This window comes from Lissotriton vulgaris, chromosome 1_1 (genome assembly GCF_964263255.1).
Source record: "Lissotriton vulgaris chromosome 1_1, aLisVul1.2, whole genome shotgun sequence".
Lineage (NCBI taxonomy): Eukaryota > Metazoa > Chordata > Amphibia > Caudata > Salamandridae > Lissotriton > Lissotriton vulgaris.
This window is the reverse complement of record NC_141685.1, coordinates 386,831,536-386,849,813: the sequence shown is the minus strand read 5'-3', so window position 1 is coordinate 386,849,813 and position 18,278 is coordinate 386,831,536. Positions and strand designations below refer to the sequence as shown.

The window sequence follows — 18,278 nt, the reverse complement described above, 5'->3', positions numbered from 1 at the left end:
GAATGTAAACATGGCACATGCTAGTGAAATATAAATGACACATGCACGATCAACACTTTAAGGCTAAAAGTAAACAATCAATCACCAATCAGCACTTGTAGAGCGCTGCTAATCACCCAGCTGATATCAAGGCACCATGTTGGTCGGATCGCCAGGTCTTGGGCTCCTTCCTGAAGATGCAGGGCGTTCCCGGAGCTGGCGGTGAGGTGTGAGAAGGAGCGTCCTCGGTGTGGGAGCAGCGGATGCGTGGAGTGCTTGTGATTGCTAGATGTGAGATAGTAAATGCGATACAGCAGCATGCCATAAGCTTTCTAGCTTGCTCTGCAAATTGCAGATAAAGTCTCCATCGTCTGACCTTAATGCATCACTATTCAATTATCAGCATTAAATCCATCAGGCAATTATTGGTCCAATTATTCAAGGGTGTCAAAATCACTTTGCAGGAGAAGCATTAATGGATTTAGATGTTGTTTGTGCCCTTTTATCTTAAAACCCTGGAGGAAAATGCACTTACAGAATTTGTTATTTGTGTTTTTCCACTGCTGTTCCCTGAAGACAATAGCTTCCTGTTTCTTCGCGGTACATTGTCGAGTTAAGCAATTACATTTTTAAAAGCGCGTCTAAGGTACTTGTTTATCCTTCAGTGGTGCCTGTCACATCGTGTATTGCTGTGTTGTATTAGGCCGTGTGAATTATTATACATATATTCAGGAAAATTGTCTGTTTGTTACATAAGGGGAACGCATTATGTGAAAAGAGACCGGAAGTGACGGGGAAGTAGATGATTGGGGTAGATGGTGGCTGTTTGTACAGGACAACTTCCCCAGACGGACACACATAACGCCTCACCTCAGGAAACTCCACTGGCTACAGGTCATGAAGAGACGCCAGTACAAACTACTCACCCACAAATATAAGGCATTACACAACGAAGGACCTGCTCACCTCAACCAACACGTGAACTTTCAGCAGCCCTAGCTGCCACTTGTCGCATCCACCGAACAAACAGCGGAAGCCGCTGCTTTTCCCATCTGGCGGCCAAGATCTGGAATGACCTCCCCCTGCACCACAGAGCCCCACCATTGCTCCAGCAATCCAGGAAGGACTTCAAGACATGGATGGAAAACCAGTAGGAGAACAGGGTGATTTATCCAACAATGCCTCGAGACCCTCACAGGTGAAGCAGCCACGCTCTACAAATCCTGTTTGATTGAACTTTGCCAAAAATGTACCTGGTCGGACCAATAAAATTGGTCTGATTAGATGCGGCTGTAAACTTTAAGTGGCCTCTTGGTGCTGTAGGAACAAATACAGGGCAGCAGACTGAAAAGAGAATATACTAACCCAAAATCAATGTGGTGCTGAAACTGCAAGACCAAAAATGAGGGTGAAAATGTACGTATGTATGTATGTGTATGGCATTTCTATAGCGGGAACCTAGCTAAAATTGAGTGGAGCGTTGTACAGGGCCAATGACAGGAAGCAAGTCAAGTGATCTAGGTTAGCTGCATTGTGGACTCTCTTATTGTGATGTAGTCTTCTTTAGAGGTGCATCTTTAACTCTTTCCTAAATTGGAGCAGTGTTGGGGTGGTTCGATTGGATACAGGGGTGTTTTCCCAGATTTTGGGCGCATAGACGGAAAATGGCAGAAGGAGGTGCAATGAGAATTAGCAGAAGAGACAACTCTCAAGCTTTTAAGAATGGCACCATACCTCGAGGTTTGTCCAAGGGCAACAGACACCTGCTGCAAAGCACCTGGTAAGGAAAACTGAGTTAAAAAAAACTCATTTAAGGGCTTCTCTAAAGCACAGAACATGTACTGGTGGATGGGGAGCACTTTCGAGAGTTTAGACCCAAAAGTACTGAGATCATCACTTCGATTGATGCTACATTTAACAATGGAACTTAGAGGAGTATGGTGAGTGCAGATGTTAGTGAACCAGGCAGAGGCAGAACTGTAGAAAGCATTGTGCTTCAAACAAGGTATTTTAATGTAATTTTAGAGTAGTGCTCCACTTGACCTGTGTGTCAATGCTGGACCCTGAATCCCTCTAGCAGCATCTGAAATATGGCAGCTCAATCACTAATCCACTTGCCCCGGAGAGTGAGAGGAGCACAGATTTAAAACAAATCTCCTTGCAAGATATATGCACAAACTTTTCAGTTTTCACTTATGATGGCAATTGGTGCGTGGCTGCTAAGTTTTCAGTTTGCATATGTGTAACATTTAGATGTTTTCAGTGTACATATGTCTGACATCTCAGTGCATTATGTATTACACTTTGTGTGAAACCTTATTGTCGTAGAAAAAAGCAGTTTCCAATTTTGCCCTATTTAATAGCATGTTGTGTCCTACATAACAAAATGTTTTTTGTCTCCACGACCGCTCCAGTTATTCGGTTCTGCAATTGAAGAGCTCAAACACTGCATAGTAGGCAGAGTCGCTCTTGCATCAAAGTTTTTCATCAAAGTTGGCCTTCGGAAAGCCTTCTGGCATCAAAGCTTTGCCTGCTTTCGATTTGCGGATTGCAATTGAGCACTTCCTGAACTTCTTTTGTGGTGTTCACACTTTTCCCTATTCAGATACATACATGTTCTAAGGGGCTTATTTACAAGCCCCTACGCCATCCGTGGCTTTTTCTGTCATTGTAAATATGGCCCCTTCTCACGCAACACTTTGCGCGAAAGGGGCGTGACATTGGTGTTGCTGTGGGTGTTTGCATGCAACACCCATGTATTTTTCAGCATTTCCAGATTTTCAAAAATTCGTAAACCTGGAACTGCGTCAGAATGCTATGTCAGTGAGGCGAAATGAAGAGAAATATTTATATTTCTCCTTGCTTTTTCCTCTTTCTAAGGGTGCTGCATTCACCTCTTTTTATCGCTTCTGTTATTGTTAAGGTACCCCTTCCAGCACAGAAACAATATCCTCGCAACACAGGCACCCTTGAACCATGGCGCAAGGGTGCTTGTGTGTCGCAAGGCAACCGATTGTGCGCCAGGGCAGTGGAATGCACAGGGATGCGTCATATTGTTGTAAATGTGACGTATCCCTGTGTTTTGACTGTGTCGCAGCATGGCGCAGCCAAAGGGCTTGCGGTGCTGCGCTGCGGCACTGTCTTGTAAATAAGGCCTTTAGTCCCTAATTGTTGCACGTGCACAAACTTACTAAAAGTTAGCACTGCTAATATGGAGATAGCTAACTATTACTAATAATATTTTGTGTATCTAAAGATTAGCAAAATTGTTGCATAAGAGGAGCTGGTGAGAGAAACAATTATCCAACTGTTTACTCGCCTCTACAAATCTTCTAGAGTCCTTCCTGCAGAGAAAAATCTCAGGATCTTCTTTCAAATACACCAGGCATTAATTACTCTATATTCCAGTTGGCACCTGTTGCTGATTTCTTTATTCTATGAAGTGCATGCAAATCAATATTGGCCTTCAAAAAGTGCACTGAAGCTCACTATCGTCAAAGGCACCAGATAATATCCGTACAACGCAACGCTTTTAAAAATCTATTGCATTTTCTTCGTAGTAAATACCCACCAATCTACACAGACCTTTCTTTTATCCAATGTCTGGCGACACCGATAGAAATAAACAGTTTATGAATTTAACATCCAATTTTTCTGTCTGGTCCCATCAAAAGTATACAGTTTCAGAAACCTGTTTTACCCATAGTTTTAGATATCTCATCAACTTTTCCCCCAAAAATGTGACAATACCTGAGCTATTTTTTTGTCATATTCAGGTCTGTCTTCTCAGCAGACCAACCTCATTTTATGGCCTTTCTCTCAATTTGCTTCTCTGTGGGGTATGTAGCACCTAAGTAATCTAGTCACCATAGCCTTTCAGACACTCAGCAAATTTCAGTTTATGGAGAGAGAGTTTGATGTGCTATTAGACGGACAGTCTAATGGGGCTGTTGCCGCTCTAGGTTTACAGGGTTTGTAGGGCTGTATTTGGTACATTTTATATCCTGAGATATACCCCGGTACATTTTATGTGATAAATATATTTTATGTGATAAATGTTACATATTTTACTACGGCTGCCTCCGCTAGCGCATATCTTCTATTTACATTCGGCCCTTACCAGTGCCTGCCTTGGCGCTTGTGTGTACTTTCTTTCAGCTCCCTTGTCCGCCGCGCTTGCCGTTTGAGCGGAGGGTGCTGAAACGTTATTTGGGTTTCTAATGTCAGCGCTCTAGCTGACGCACGTCGCGTGATGACAAGACGCGCCCCCCGGCCATTTTGTGGATGCGCGCGCATCAACATTATAGAAGCGCGAGTGGCGGAGCCTCGAGTAAATCGGCTCGGCGCTCTCTGAGGATATATAAGATAAATAAACACCCTTGAACCCTAAGGTGGTGTCCTGTCATTATTAAGGAAGAGAGAACTTTACAATGGCGACGAGGGTGGGATAAGAAAAAAAACGACGGAAAAAAACCTGAAAAAAAATCGAACAGTGGACCCAAGCAAGGCAAACATCAGACCACCACAAGGTGACTGAAACAGCCACAGCCAGGCCACAGTAGAGGGCCAGAGGCAGGACAACGACAGCACAGACAAGCCAAAGGGCACCAGGGACATCAGAGAGCACGATAGAGCCTACAACACCACACTCCACAAAGGGACCATAAGGAACCAGGTACGGTGAGCCCCCTACGCAAACACCCACAGAGGGAGATAGGGCACACAGAAGGACAGAGAGGGCACGCAACAGTGAAGGAACACAAGGGGCACCCCCAAAGCAAATACACACCCGTGGGGCAGGAGCACTGGCGCCTTCAGGGAAGAGCAAAGGAGAAGAGACAAAGAGTCCCCAACTTCAACCAAAGAAGCAGGAGGAAGACAGCGCACCAGGCAGTCCCAAGGGCCAAAGTGGGAGCGCACCGCCGGAAAGGCGCGAAACCATGTGTGCGCAGGCGCATTCTGCGACTGCGCCCGTACCGTTGCTGCCCAAGCCAGGAGAACCCCTCATGAAGTGGGAAGACTGGAGAGATTACATAGACATTTATTGAAGTACTAGAGGATGAAAACGAGGAGAAATTTACAAGTAAAAGAAAGAAACGGATACTGTTACACAACCTGGGTCCGGAGGGACTCGGAGTATTCAGAAACCTAGTACCTAAACAACGTGACGATACCGACGACGATGTCTATGCCTACGTAATTGAGGAATTAAATGAGCACTACAGGCCAGCAGTATGTGTCTCAATGGACCGATATAATTTTCAACAGAGAAAGCAGGAAGCCGGGGAATCAGTTGAAGAGCATGTAGCGGCATTAAGGAAACTAGCATCCATGTGCAGATACGCCGCATTCCAAGAAGAGTTCATAAAAGACCAAATAGTGATGCACACCACAAGTAAGGCCTTGCAGGATAAATTATGGGCAAGCGGGGATGCCACGCTGAAGGAAGTCATAACAATAGTTAAGAAAGCGGAGTTGGCACGACGATGCGCGGAGGCGGCGAAGAAAGAGACGTTGGCCAGACCGATGCTGAACAGAATAGAAGAGGAAGAGCCCCGAAGAGACAGCAGGAACAAGGGAACCCCACAGAAAGGCCCGAACAGGTGGCGGGGAAATCCAGGCCCACCGGGAAAACAATCAGGAAGCGGCAAGAATGCCTGTTACCGATGTGGAAGCACGGCACACGAGGCCTATGACAGGAAATGTCCGGCGTTTCGCGCCAAATGCACGTTCTGCTGGATTGTAGGGCATTACGAGAAGGTGTGCCGTAGGAAGACAGCCAGGAGTGTGGTGAAAAATGTCGACCAAGGACAAGAAGACCCAGAGGAGAGCAACCACAAGGAAGAAGACACAGTACTCTGCATTTACGACCAGGTGCTATGCGTGGATACCAAGAGATCGAGCAAGCCGGTGCTGGACATGACGATCGGTGGAGTGCCGATAAACATTGTGGCAGACACGGGTTCGTCCTACACGATGGTCCAGAGGGCGGTGTGGAACGAAACATTTAAACCACATTTGGGCTCAGAGCTAGAGAGGCTGGACATAAGGCCGGTCTCATACAATGGAGACCGCATACCCATGGTGGGGTACAGACTATTAAAATTTGAATTTAAAGGACGCAGCGAGAACTGCAAGCTGTACATCTCAGAAAAAGGAACATCAGTGCTGGGGTGGATGGACCAGGGTGACCTGGGCATCAAATTGGACCTGGGAGGAGAGGTTCAGGTTTTGCTCACTGAACCAGAACGATGGCCGGACCTGGACAAATGGAAAAGGGAATACCCGAATGTGTTCGGAGGCAAGGTGGGAAAACTAGAGAAGTTTGCGCACAAGATTATACTCAAAGAAGGAGCGGAACCAGTGTCCCACAGGGTGAGGAATGTGCCCCTCGCGGTGAGAGACGCGGTGCAGGTAGAACTGCAGGAGTTGGAGAAAAAGGGCATAATCGAAGCAATCACGTGTGCCGAATGGTTGGCACCACTGGTGGTGGTGATGAAACCCTGTGGGAAGGTCAGGCAAATGCGTAGACCTGCGTGAGTTAAATAAGAACATTGTAGTGGAGAAGTTCCCCTTGCCACGGATTGAAGAGATGTTGGCAAAAACAAGAGGAATCAAGTGGTACTCCACCATTGACCTAACCTCAGCATACCACCAGATCGCGTTGCACCCGGAGAGTAGGAGGCTAACGTCATTCATCACCCCCTTTGGATGCTACCAGTTCCGCCGTATGCCGTTTGGGTTGGCATCAGCGTCAGCGGTGTTTCAAAAACTGATGGACCAATTGTTTAAGAACTTGGACGGCATCCAGTACTTCCAGGATGACATTCTAGTGATGGGACGGAACAAGATAGACCACGACGTGAAACTTGCTAAAGTGCTGAGGGTGCTGGAGGAAAAAGGCCTAACTGCAGAGTGAGAGAAGTGCCGCCTAGGAATGGAGTCAGTGACCTACTTGGGACACGAAATTGGGGTGCAAGGAATCACGCCCAAGACTGAAAACATGAAAGCGATTTGCAATGCGCCACCCCCCAACAGCAAGGAGGACATCAGACCCTTTTTAGGCATGGCCGAATACTATAGTAAATTTGTTTAACATTTCGCAACGAAAACTCACCACATGAGACAATTAACGAGAGAAAAGTCAATCTTCAATTTGGACGGAAGAGGCACAAAGGGAGTTTGAAAGCATAAAGATGGACGTGGTAAGCGCCGTACCCCTGCAAGGTTACGACCCCCAAGGGAGAACAGTGCTCACGACAGATGCCAGTGACAAAGGGCTAGGTGCCGTGTTGATGCAGGACAGAGGATAGGGAGTGGTTGAGACATTGAGCTTTGCATCCCGCACACTGAGTGACACGGAGAAAAAGTTCAGCGTCATAGAAAAAGAAATGTTGGCTTTGGTGTGGGCAATGACAAGGTTCCGACAATTTCTATGGGGAACAACATTCCATTTGAAGACGGATCACAAACCATTGGTGAAAGTACTCACCTCAAGTGGGCATGCCAGTGCCACACCCAGAATTTCGAAGAGGACTCTGAAGCTCTTGGAGTACAGACACGATGTGGAATATATCCCCGGCAGTCGGAATAAAGTGGCAGACTACTTGAGTAGAGCGACAGCCATGGAGACGGAGGAAGAGGACAAGGAAGCCGGGGAGGAGATGGTAGCCTTGATGGATGACCAGGAGAGGGTTATTAGCAACCAAGAGTGGGACGAAGCCTATAAGGAAGATCAGGACATACAGGAGGTGAAGGAGTGCATAGTGAATGGTTGGCCAGAAAAGAAACACCGTAGCGAGAATCTAAGGAAGTACTACGAGGTCAAGGAGGAACTGTCAGTGGATGATAAGGGAGTGTTCGTATACAGGGGAGACAAGGTCATCCCCCCGGCAGGAATCATTCCGAGACTTCTAGCGATACTCCATGAAGGACATCTGGGGATCGGGAAAACAAAACTACAGCCCAAACAGGGATACTGGTGGCCAGGCATGGATCTGCAAGCTGAACAATATGTGAGGGAATGCATCCAGTGCCAAGGAGCGGACAAAACGCTCAAGCCTTTGAGGCCTGCATTAGGAAAATTCGACTCCCCGAAGAACCCGTGGGAAGAGATGTCTATTGATATCTTGGGCCCCATCTTGGATGGACAAGGAACCCAGAAATATGTGTGCATCCTCATAGACAGGTACTCCAAGTGGCCAGAAGTGAAGGTGGAAGAAGTAATGGACACAGAGACAATTCTGAGATTTCTGAATGACATGTTCGTGAGAGAAGGCATTCCCAAATCCATACTGAGCGACAACGGTCCTCAATTTACCTCAGAAAAATGGACTAAATTCATGGAGAGGAATGGCATCCTATCCAAGCACACCTCCATATATCACCCGGCTGGTAACGGACTAGTAGAATGTTTTAACCCAGTGGTGATGGGATCTGTACAGGCGGCCATAATGAGTGACAAGGACTGGGAGAAAGAAATATGGCAGATGATCTGGGCGTACCGAATCACCCCCACGGGAACCGGGTATAGCCCCTTCCAAATTCTGAGGGGCCGAGATCCTTTCACGAAGGACAACCGAGTGTGTGAAGGAGAAGACAGTAACCAGCAAATGGTCCCTGGCAGTGGTTCAGGCGAACTTGGAGAGAGCACAAACTGTCTACGCCAAATACTATAACTTACGAAGGAACGTGAGAGACACTGGATTAGAGGAAGGCGAATGGGTGAGAGTCAAGTTGGCGGTAATGCAAAGGAAGGGGGACAGCAAATACAGTTGACCCCTTCAGGTCAAGGAGGTGTACGACAGAGCTGCCCTGTTGAGTGATGGCAATGTATGGTCGCAAGACCGCATGGCGAGATGCAATAAAATATTACAGTGGAACTCTGGCGCGCAGGAGCTGGAAGGGGCAGTGGAGGCCAATGAAGGAAATGAACTCTCCAACTTGGAGATGGACATGGAAACTGGAGACTCAAATGAGGAGCAGAGCATCAGAGGTACCCCCAGAAGAGATGGAGAAGAGTATAAGGAGGTCGATGGGGAGCCCAGCTGATCCGAGCCGCGGAGAAGGTAGCGGAGAGACTCAGGAGAGAGAAGCTGCGGCCACCCCGGTAAGGCACACCCGAGGGGGGAGAGCAGTGGTGAGACCATCCGGGTTCCAGGACTATGATAAGAGCGGTGGACTGTAAACTTTCATGTTTGTTTCAGTTGTGGAAAAAGGGGAGATATGTAATGTCAGCGCTCTAGCTGACGCACGTCGCGTGATGACGCAACGCGCCCCCCGGCCATTTTGTGGATGCGCGTGTATCCACATTATAGAAGCGCGAGTGCCGGAGCCTCGAGTAAATCGGCTCGGCGCTCTCTGAGGATATATAAGATAAATAAACACCCTTAAACCCTAAGGTGGTGTCCTGTCATTATTAAGGAAGAGAGAACTTTACAGGGTTCTCATTGCTGGACCGCTGAGGCCACCATTTGGGACGGTCGCAGTGCAGCTGATTCACATTAGCGTCGGCCCTATTTAGGTGGAGGCTGGTGCTGTCGCGCAGCGGACGCGAGCAGTGGGAGCTCCATAGGCAAGCCTGTCAACACCCGCCAGGGGCCAAAGATGCTGGCCGTTTTAAGTGCCATCCCAATTTGGGTTAGGTAAGGCAATACGTTTGTGCACAATTTATGGACCTCCAATCTAGAAGCCCTAAGGAGGCATGCCCAGTTAAAATTAATCTGTGTGATAGCGAGGTAGGGCATTGTCAGAACTGTATGTTTTCTCCTAATTGTCTGGTCCAATCTAATTCAGGAAATCTACTCAATTAGTTCCACTGGTTTGATGTGGATAGACTTCCTAATGATGATGTTAGGAAGGGGGACATTCTGATGCATATTCGTGGGGAGCTAATTAACTCATGCACCCTCATCATGCATAAATTGGAGGTCTGTGACCTAATTCTATCACTGAACCTTGATTGCCCATTCATCACGGAAACCTGGGCAAAAGAGAATTCTGGCCCTGAGTTGGTTGACGAGATCCCCCCAGGTTTCACTATTCTTAGAAGTGATCATCAGAGCAGGAGGGGGGTGGTCTGGCCTTAATAGCACATGAGGTTTTCAGCTGTACACTTAATCCTGTGGACAACAGTACAGATGACTTTCTTGAGCCAGCCTTATTTAGGCTTAAGCTCTCAGCTAAGTACACTACCTCAGGCCTCCTGGTGTATCGGCCACCGGGTCCCCGAGGTAATTTCACTGAGGTTTGGTGCCAGACCTTGGAACCTCATTTAATGTCCTCCAATTTTAATATTGTAGGGGCTTTCAACTTTCATTTTAAAGACTCTCTTTGTAGAGATTTAGCCTTATTCCATGATTTCTTCTCTAATTTTGGTTTTGTACAGCTGGTGCAATCTCCTACTCATAGTGCTGGACACACCCTAGATAGGATTTCCACTAACCACAACAACCTGACTATTGAGGAAGTCCTGCCTCTTAGCTGGGTAGATCACCTGGCGATTTAGTTGAAATTCTCTCTTCATCACCCCACATGTAGAATGGGCTCTTCCCTTCCCAAGCAATTATGCTGCAGGAACATAAATAAGATCACAGCTGTTTGGTGGGAACTGGCTGTTGAATTCTCTATGACAGCCAAGGATAGCGTTTTCCCTTTCTCTTCGGAAGGCTTTAAAGACTGGGTTAAGATTAGGAAGCTCTGAACATTATTGCTCCCTTTAAAAGCAGGGTTGTGGTTAGAAGTAAGCCTTCGGCACCCTGGTTCTCAACAGAATCCATGATCCTTAGGAAGAAATCCAGTAGACAAGAGCGGAAATGGAGGGCGAGCCCATGCCCTAGTGAGGGAGAGAAGCATAAAGCACTACTCTTGGACTATAAACAGGCCATAATTCAGGCTAAACCATTCTTCGTTACGGAGAAAATTAGGGCAGCAAAAAACTCTTCCAAATTGTTGTTTAAAGTAGTGAAGGAGCTATCAGAACCCCCTACTCAGCGGGCGCTCAGTGCTTCTGAAGAGTTCTGCGACATAGTAGCAGTATATTTTTAAGATATAGTTCTCAACCTATTTCGGAATTTCAAGCTGCCGGCTGCAGATGAAACACTTCCTGACAAACCTGATTTTGACTCCCCTGACAATCTCCTCTCAGCTTTCCCACCTATCTCTGTCCAACAGACTAAGAACTTAATATTGAGTTGAAACTAAGGGTCCCCGTCTGATCCCTGCATGTCCAAAATATTACTACTGGTCCTGGATCCGATTACTAAATTTTTAGAGAAAGTGTTCAATTGCACACTTCAAGTAGGCACTTTTCCAGGTACCTCAAAGGAAGCTATAGTTTCTCCGCTCCTTAAGAGAAAGCCAATGCTGATCCAGAAGATATGAACAATCTTCGTCCTATTTCCTTGTTGTCGCTCCTGCTAAGATCATAGTAAAATGTATTATTCAGGAGCTGATGAAGTATATCGATACTCAGGTGACCCTTGATCCTTCTCAAAACGGATTTCGTGCAGGCCATAGAACAGAGACAGCCCTTATCTTGGCCACAGACAGCATCCATGCCCAGGTCGATTGGGCGGGGTGGCTATCCTGGGGCTGCTTGACTTGTTTCAGCATTCAATACTGTCTTGCCCGAATGGATGGTTCAGCATCTGCAGCCAGCTGGGGTCAGCGGGACGGCTCTTCAGCTTCTCCATTGTTTTCTATCAAACAGGGTGCAAATTGTCAGCTGCGGTGTCAAGGCAAAGGCGTTCAGTCTCCCTTACGGGCTGTCCCAGGGTTCGTCTTTGAGTCCAACTCTTTTTAATCTTTATGTGGCCCCTTTGGCTGACCTGGTGCGCTCATTCAGGCTTTAAGTACTGTCATATGCTGACAACATTCAAATTATTGTATCTATTTCCAACAACCTGCCTTTGGCGGCGGAAAGGTTCAACCGGTGTACGTCCAGCATTATCTGCTGGATGAAAGCCAACAAATTCAAGATTAATGCAGACAAGACTGAAATGCCTGTGTTTGGCTCTCAAAATTCTATATGGCCCAATTTCTGCAGATCCCTCCCCACCCCTGTCAAGTCAGATAAAAACCTTGGAGTCATTTTTGATAACATTCAAGTTTTGTTGCACAAGTCAGTCGCATTACTAGCACTTGTTGCTACATAATCATGATCCTGAAAAAGATCTTCCCTTATATTCCTTCATAATGGCACCAGACTGTTACTATCGCCCATGTCGCCTCACTTTTGGACAACTGCAATGCACTTTACCTTAACATCAATAGTTCCTCCTTGAATAAACTTCAGATCATAGAGATTGAGACAGCCCTTCTGCGTCCGAACATACCCAAATGGCACTTGGTCAGAGATGGATACGTTCCCTACATTGGCTCCTGATCAGGAGACTAATTTCTTTCGAAGCCCTATGTTTAGTTTTTAATGCTCTTCATCACAAAGGCCCCACCCGAATTAATAAAGTCTTTCATCGGTACATTCCTGGTAGACCTCTTAGATCCTCATGCTGCAAAAAACTCGACTAGATGTGATGGACGCTCCTTTTCAGTGGCTGCCGCCAAGCTGTGGAACAGTCTTCTATATCTCAGGAGCAGATCGTATTATGTCCTTTCAAAAACATATGAAAACCTTACTTTTTTCTCCTCAGAGTCGTCCTGACTCTTAGCTACACTGCTCCTGTTGATTTTTCTGTTCTGCTATAGTGCTTTGGCACCCTCAGGTTTTAGTGCGCTTTATACATTCTATCCTATCCTATACTATCCTATCCTAGCAGAGGAGATTGCAAAGGTAGACCCTACACCTAGGGTCACATCCTCTACAAGGCCAATACTGTGATCCCACATTGATGAGATGGTGACAATTGCAATGAAATGGAGTGTGTTTGATCTCCACTCCAAGCACTGACAGCTGAGCCTGGTCATTGGTGCAGACCAGCACTAGAACTCACTCTTCACCTGTAGGAGAAGAAAGTGAGGTCCTTCGTAAACTTTACAAGTCTGGACTGGTTTGACAGAGGAGCTGAAGAATAAGGGATAGAGGTGAAAAAAACTTTATTGTTGGTAAATTAAAAACCTTACAATATAAAAGCATGCATCATGTTCATGAAATGATACGTTTTAAAAAAATTGTTGAAATAACATTTTGGTTAAAACTCTACTTAGCTTCTTAACTGTATTATAAGTGTCGCAGACCAGGTACGAATCAACAATTTGTTAATAACCGACAAGGCGTTGGTGTGTCCAATAATGAAGTTTCCCTCGGCTCTAACGGGACAAGGGTGGTGGCCGTGATAACTTCCAACTGGCTTAGTGCTTTAGTTACAAATTTTGTTAACCCGATATTCAGCTGTATGTTATCCGGGTTGAAGGCTGCTATTATGGCTTGGCGGCAAGATCGAATTCCAAGTTTTATCCATTCTTCTCGCAATAATAAGCGTCTAGAGGTAAGCATTGTTGGACATAAGCAGACTATGTGTTCCAACCCCTCGGTGTGGTAACCACACAGCCTGCATTGGGTGTGGCTGTCTTTCCGACGCCATTCTGGAAGATTTTTCAAAAAAAGCCATTCACCCAACCTCAGTGCCAGGAACTTTCATTTCAGGTAAAGTGCATTGGTACTTGATAGATGCAGGGATTCTACTCCTGGGTTATAGTTAGTGATTACTGCCCAGGCGTTTTTCCTTTTTGACAGCGTTGCCCTCTCTGAATGAAAGGACCACAACCTGGCACTTTTCTTGATAGCTAGCTTTAATGCAGACTGGGGGGGTTTGTTCCCCAAAAATCCTTAATGCCACGTGATTGTAAGCTGTGCTCCAGGTGGAGCCGATATTTATGGCTGGCATGACTTTTCTGGATTTCTTTCCAGAGTCTGGCCTCCAGTGAGTCTTCCCGGGCTTGACGCAGTCTATTGCAAAACTTTATGAATGCCCCAGCCTCTACGCCATGGTGGTCGAGTACGCCAAATTCCAGGCGGACTTGTGCCGGTGATGCTGAATTCGGAAGATCGAATGCACATTTAAAGATTTTAGTTGTCAGTTCATTTAGAAGAATGTTTGTAGTTCCCTTCATGATCTCTTGGCCATAAGTCAAGGAATTAGATGTTTTTGCCAATCCTATTGGGTGGTAAAATACCGAATTCCAGTGTACATGCACATCTGCACATGTACACCTATGCCATTTGACTCACAGACATGCCCTTAGGGCATGTATGTGTGCCACATGGCACAGAAGCCAGCAATTGGGGTGCTACAGGGTGTCAAAGTGACACCCCGTTCCCCCTGCCAGGATTCGGTATTTACCGATTCGGTAAATACCGATTCGGTATTTTACATTGATTCCTATGGCCTTCAAGGCCCATAGGAATCAATGGGAAATACCGATTCGGTATTTACCGAATCGGTAAATACCGAATCTTACAGAATCGGTAATTGTAAAACAAAAATTACCTACATCTGCCTACTTCCAATTTACCTACTCTTAAATACCGAATCGGTATGATTCGGTATTTAAGAGTAGGTAAATCGGAATTACCTACATCGGGCCCTAGATGTTCCAAGAGGTCTCACTGGTTCTCACTGATCTGCCCACGGGGCCTGCCTAGATACAGAACAATAACAAAAACGAGTGGCTTCTGTAGTGTGATACAGAGAATGTTGTCTGAGGCCTTGTTTGGTGCAGATTGGTTTATGCAACTCAGATACTGAAGTGACTGAGATTGTTGTAGGCTGATTGCACTCAGTATTCTCGGATAACCCTTGTTAGCCCCTTGTTGGCCGCTTGTCGTCTGATAAGGTTGGTGCTCCTGAGCTAGACTGGAGCTCAAAGGGTACGTCGGCGGGTGGCAAATCTGGGTATAACAATGAGCTGAAGTGACTCAAGATTGTGGGAAAATTCTAATGGTGATTCTTAGTTCTTGTCAGTTTTTAAGAACCATTGCGAAACACTGTAAACTGTAAGGCTGTAGGCTGAAGGCTGGGGACTTCCAAGTAACATAGTCTTTTGGGTAGCTTAGATAGTTGAGAGTTATTGAATCAGCTTCAAGTGAAGGTGCTCGTATAGAGTTTTGGCCAGCAGTTTTTTGGCAAGCAGGGTTCGCGAGACTACTGCAGACTCTGGTCAGACCTGGTCTAACAGGCTGACTCTGCATGTAACCAGGGGCTCTCACTTGGTGCGGCCGCCTGCTAAAAGGCAGCCGCGCTTGCCCTCTCGGAAGATCATGGATATCCAGAAAATGTGCCCAGAGCCTGTGTTTCCCGTGACCTCTGTGGTAGGTTGGGTGATTGCTGGGAGCTGGTAACCAGGAGAGGGGAGAGCGGAGGGGGGGAGAGGCGAAAAGGAGGCTGGGAGGCTAGGGTGCTGGGGGGGCTGGGAGGTGGCCGGCTCCCCGAGGTGCTGGGGCCGTAAAGTTTGAAAACCGGCCCACCCAAGCCCAGGCTCAAGAACTAGCCTGCACCCAGCCTGCTACCACTGCCACTGCCACCACTGATAACCTCACTGATATCCTCACCATTGTTCCTTTTCCTGCTCCTCTCCTGCTCCATCCCTGTAGGCCTGCCCTACTACACTACCCAGCTGCTGATCTTATTGTTTGGTCAGTCGGGTGGCTGATGGATCTCACAGCACTCCGCTCTTTTTCAGGCTCAAGGGATGGAGGTCAATATATCAACAGAATATACAACCTACATACATGCCACACACCATATGCAGGAAGTTGAGGGATAGGAGTGTGAATGGGGTATTAGTAGCAGGAAATGGCTGATGTTACCTAGGACGTGCAGACAGCAGGTTTGGAAATGTGTGTTTTTATGATTTTTCATTACTTATATAGAGACATCTGTTATTAAGTGGAAGGCAACCAGGTCAAGGAAGAGCCCATGTTGTGCGCCGCCTCTGTACAGAGTATTTCGAAAGTGAATGGTGCAGGATATGTTCATGAGGAAAAGATGTGCCTATCTAGCATATTGAATGGTGCTACTACAGCTTGATATTTGTGGTTCATTATCAATAGCATAATTTCATTATTAGTGCACCCCAGCTCAAATTACTAACATTGCACCGCTTAATAAGATATGCACTCTGCAAGTCACACCACTGCTGACATGAGGTGCTTCCTTCTCATTTGCCACCACAAGCACCATTAACCCCTCAGCTGCCACCACCAGCTCACTTGCCCACAAAGTTGTAACCAGAGCCAGTGCCATCCCAGCTGCCAAAATGTGTGCAATTGCCAGTGCTTCCCAGAAGCCACGTCCCCTAACCGTCACTAGACCAGATGCAACATCTCCTAACACCATCTTCACTAACCATTAACTTCTGTGACCCTATTGCCAGCATTCAACCTAGCCTTCAGGAGAGAGCAGCATGGGGGAATGGGATTAGGAGAAAGAATATATCACACTCCAGAATGATGGATCTGACCTAAAGGCCCATAGTTCCAGTAGGAGAGGTAGGAGCTTCTGATGGAGCTAGTCAAGCAAGAATAGTACAGCTCAATCCTTGGTACAGATAAAAGAAAGAACTGTTGTGATGGGGACAGGTCAAGCAACCCTCCCGGGGATCTCTCAAGAGGCCACAACAGAAATAGTGATGATACGAGACCACATGGGTTGGTTTCAGAGAAACCTGCAGACATCAGTCATGTCTAGCAACTCTAATCCCAGTTTGCTCAGCAACGAAGAATTCAGAAATGCTAAATCACCAGGGCGCCTAATGTAACCATGAACTGAACTTGTTGGAAGAATGATCCTCCCAAAGGGTCCATTGTTGCATGACCTATGCCATCCTCAGCTTCACAGGGCTTGTGAAGAAGTGATTTTTGGCAGTAATGTTGGGTATTATGAAGCACCTGGATGGCTGGCCACAAAACGTTTTCTAGCACTGGGATGGGATGAGAGTAATAGTACTTCATCATCACACATTACCACCTGCTTACCCTTTTCATTTTGTCATCATTTCTCTCCTCAGATTTCACAGCAGTTCTGCCCATATTACCAAGCTCACCTTTGTGGGCAAGACCCTAGCTAAGTATGACCAATGAAGAAATTGCTTGTACATATTCGCAAATAGTTGGGGTGGTGGTATGACTGTTATATTTGTCAGCCTTAGGGTAGTATTCTCCCAAACCTCTTTCCGTAATCTTCCATTGCTGCTGATCTCATGTTTGGTGGCCTTACAATGCTGTGCACTTTACCATTGCTAACTAGCATTAAAATGTGTGTGTTGCCTTCAGCCTATATCATGGGTCACATGACTAGGTGTAGCTGGAAGTTGATCCTTGTATATTACACCCAGACAGTGACACAACGGGGTTACAGGTGTTGGCAGGATGGGCCGTCTCTGATTTGATGAGTGGGGGGAGGTGTCACCTCCCCCACTTGCACATCATACAGACTCTGCTCAGCCCATTCACAAAGTGTTCCACACTAGACTGTTATGTCCCCAGACAAGTTGGGGCCAGGGTAGGTAGGCAGGAAATTCTAAACTCCTATGGGGATGGAAACCTCCTAAACCTTCTACTTCAAAGCTGGCTCCTGATATAAATACTGGAGTCTCAGGCCCAACTCTTCAGTACACACCTGGTCCTGTGGTTACTACAGGATGCCCTATTGTACTCTTGCTTGAAGCCTTCCCTGCTTGCGGATAAGAAGGACTGGACCTGCACCCTTTATCCGAGGCTGAAATGACTCCAAGGGTCAGCTGACTGACTTCCTGTTCTGAGCTACAGGGACGTAACAAGCTGCAGAGGACTCCTTACATCTGCCCACTTGTCCTGCTGCCTGGACCTGCAACTGGAATTGCCTGTGCCCCCCTGACCTCTGCTGCAGTGAGTTCCTGATCCCCAAGAGGTGCCCCTTATGTCCTGGACCCTTGGTGTCGCATCAGTTGAGCTCCTCCTCCAAGAAAAGATGAAATGTTGAAGTTTTGGGCTCTCTGGAAACCGTGAACAGGACTATTCATGCCATGATCTTGCCGACTACCACCACAAAGCTCCAGTGAACTTGACAGTAAATGCCAGTTGACGACTGGCAATGCGAGAGCTGCTCTTCACGATACAGTGACGACGGCCTGCGATGCCCGGCCTACTCTTCACATTACAGCGACAACCATTTATGACACTCTCTCTGCTCCTTGTGTCTTCATCCACTGCGACTGGAACCCTTCAAGCTATATTTTAGAAGGTAACTATTTCACCAGAACCAACCTGTCCTTGTATCTGTTCCAGGATCCACGGTGGGTAGCCTGAACTTGTGACTGCCACACAGTCTTGCACAACCAGATAATAGCAAATGGTACTTTGT

General features: G+C 46.7%; 1 protein-coding gene across 1 annotated transcript in view; it reads left to right on the top strand.

Moving 5' to 3' along the window:
• The window catches only part of SHISAL2A (shisa like 2A), a 552,893-nt gene that overhangs the window by 171,401 nt on the left and 363,214 nt on the right, over positions 1-18,278 (top strand). The gene's annotated exons all lie outside the window — the stretch shown is intronic.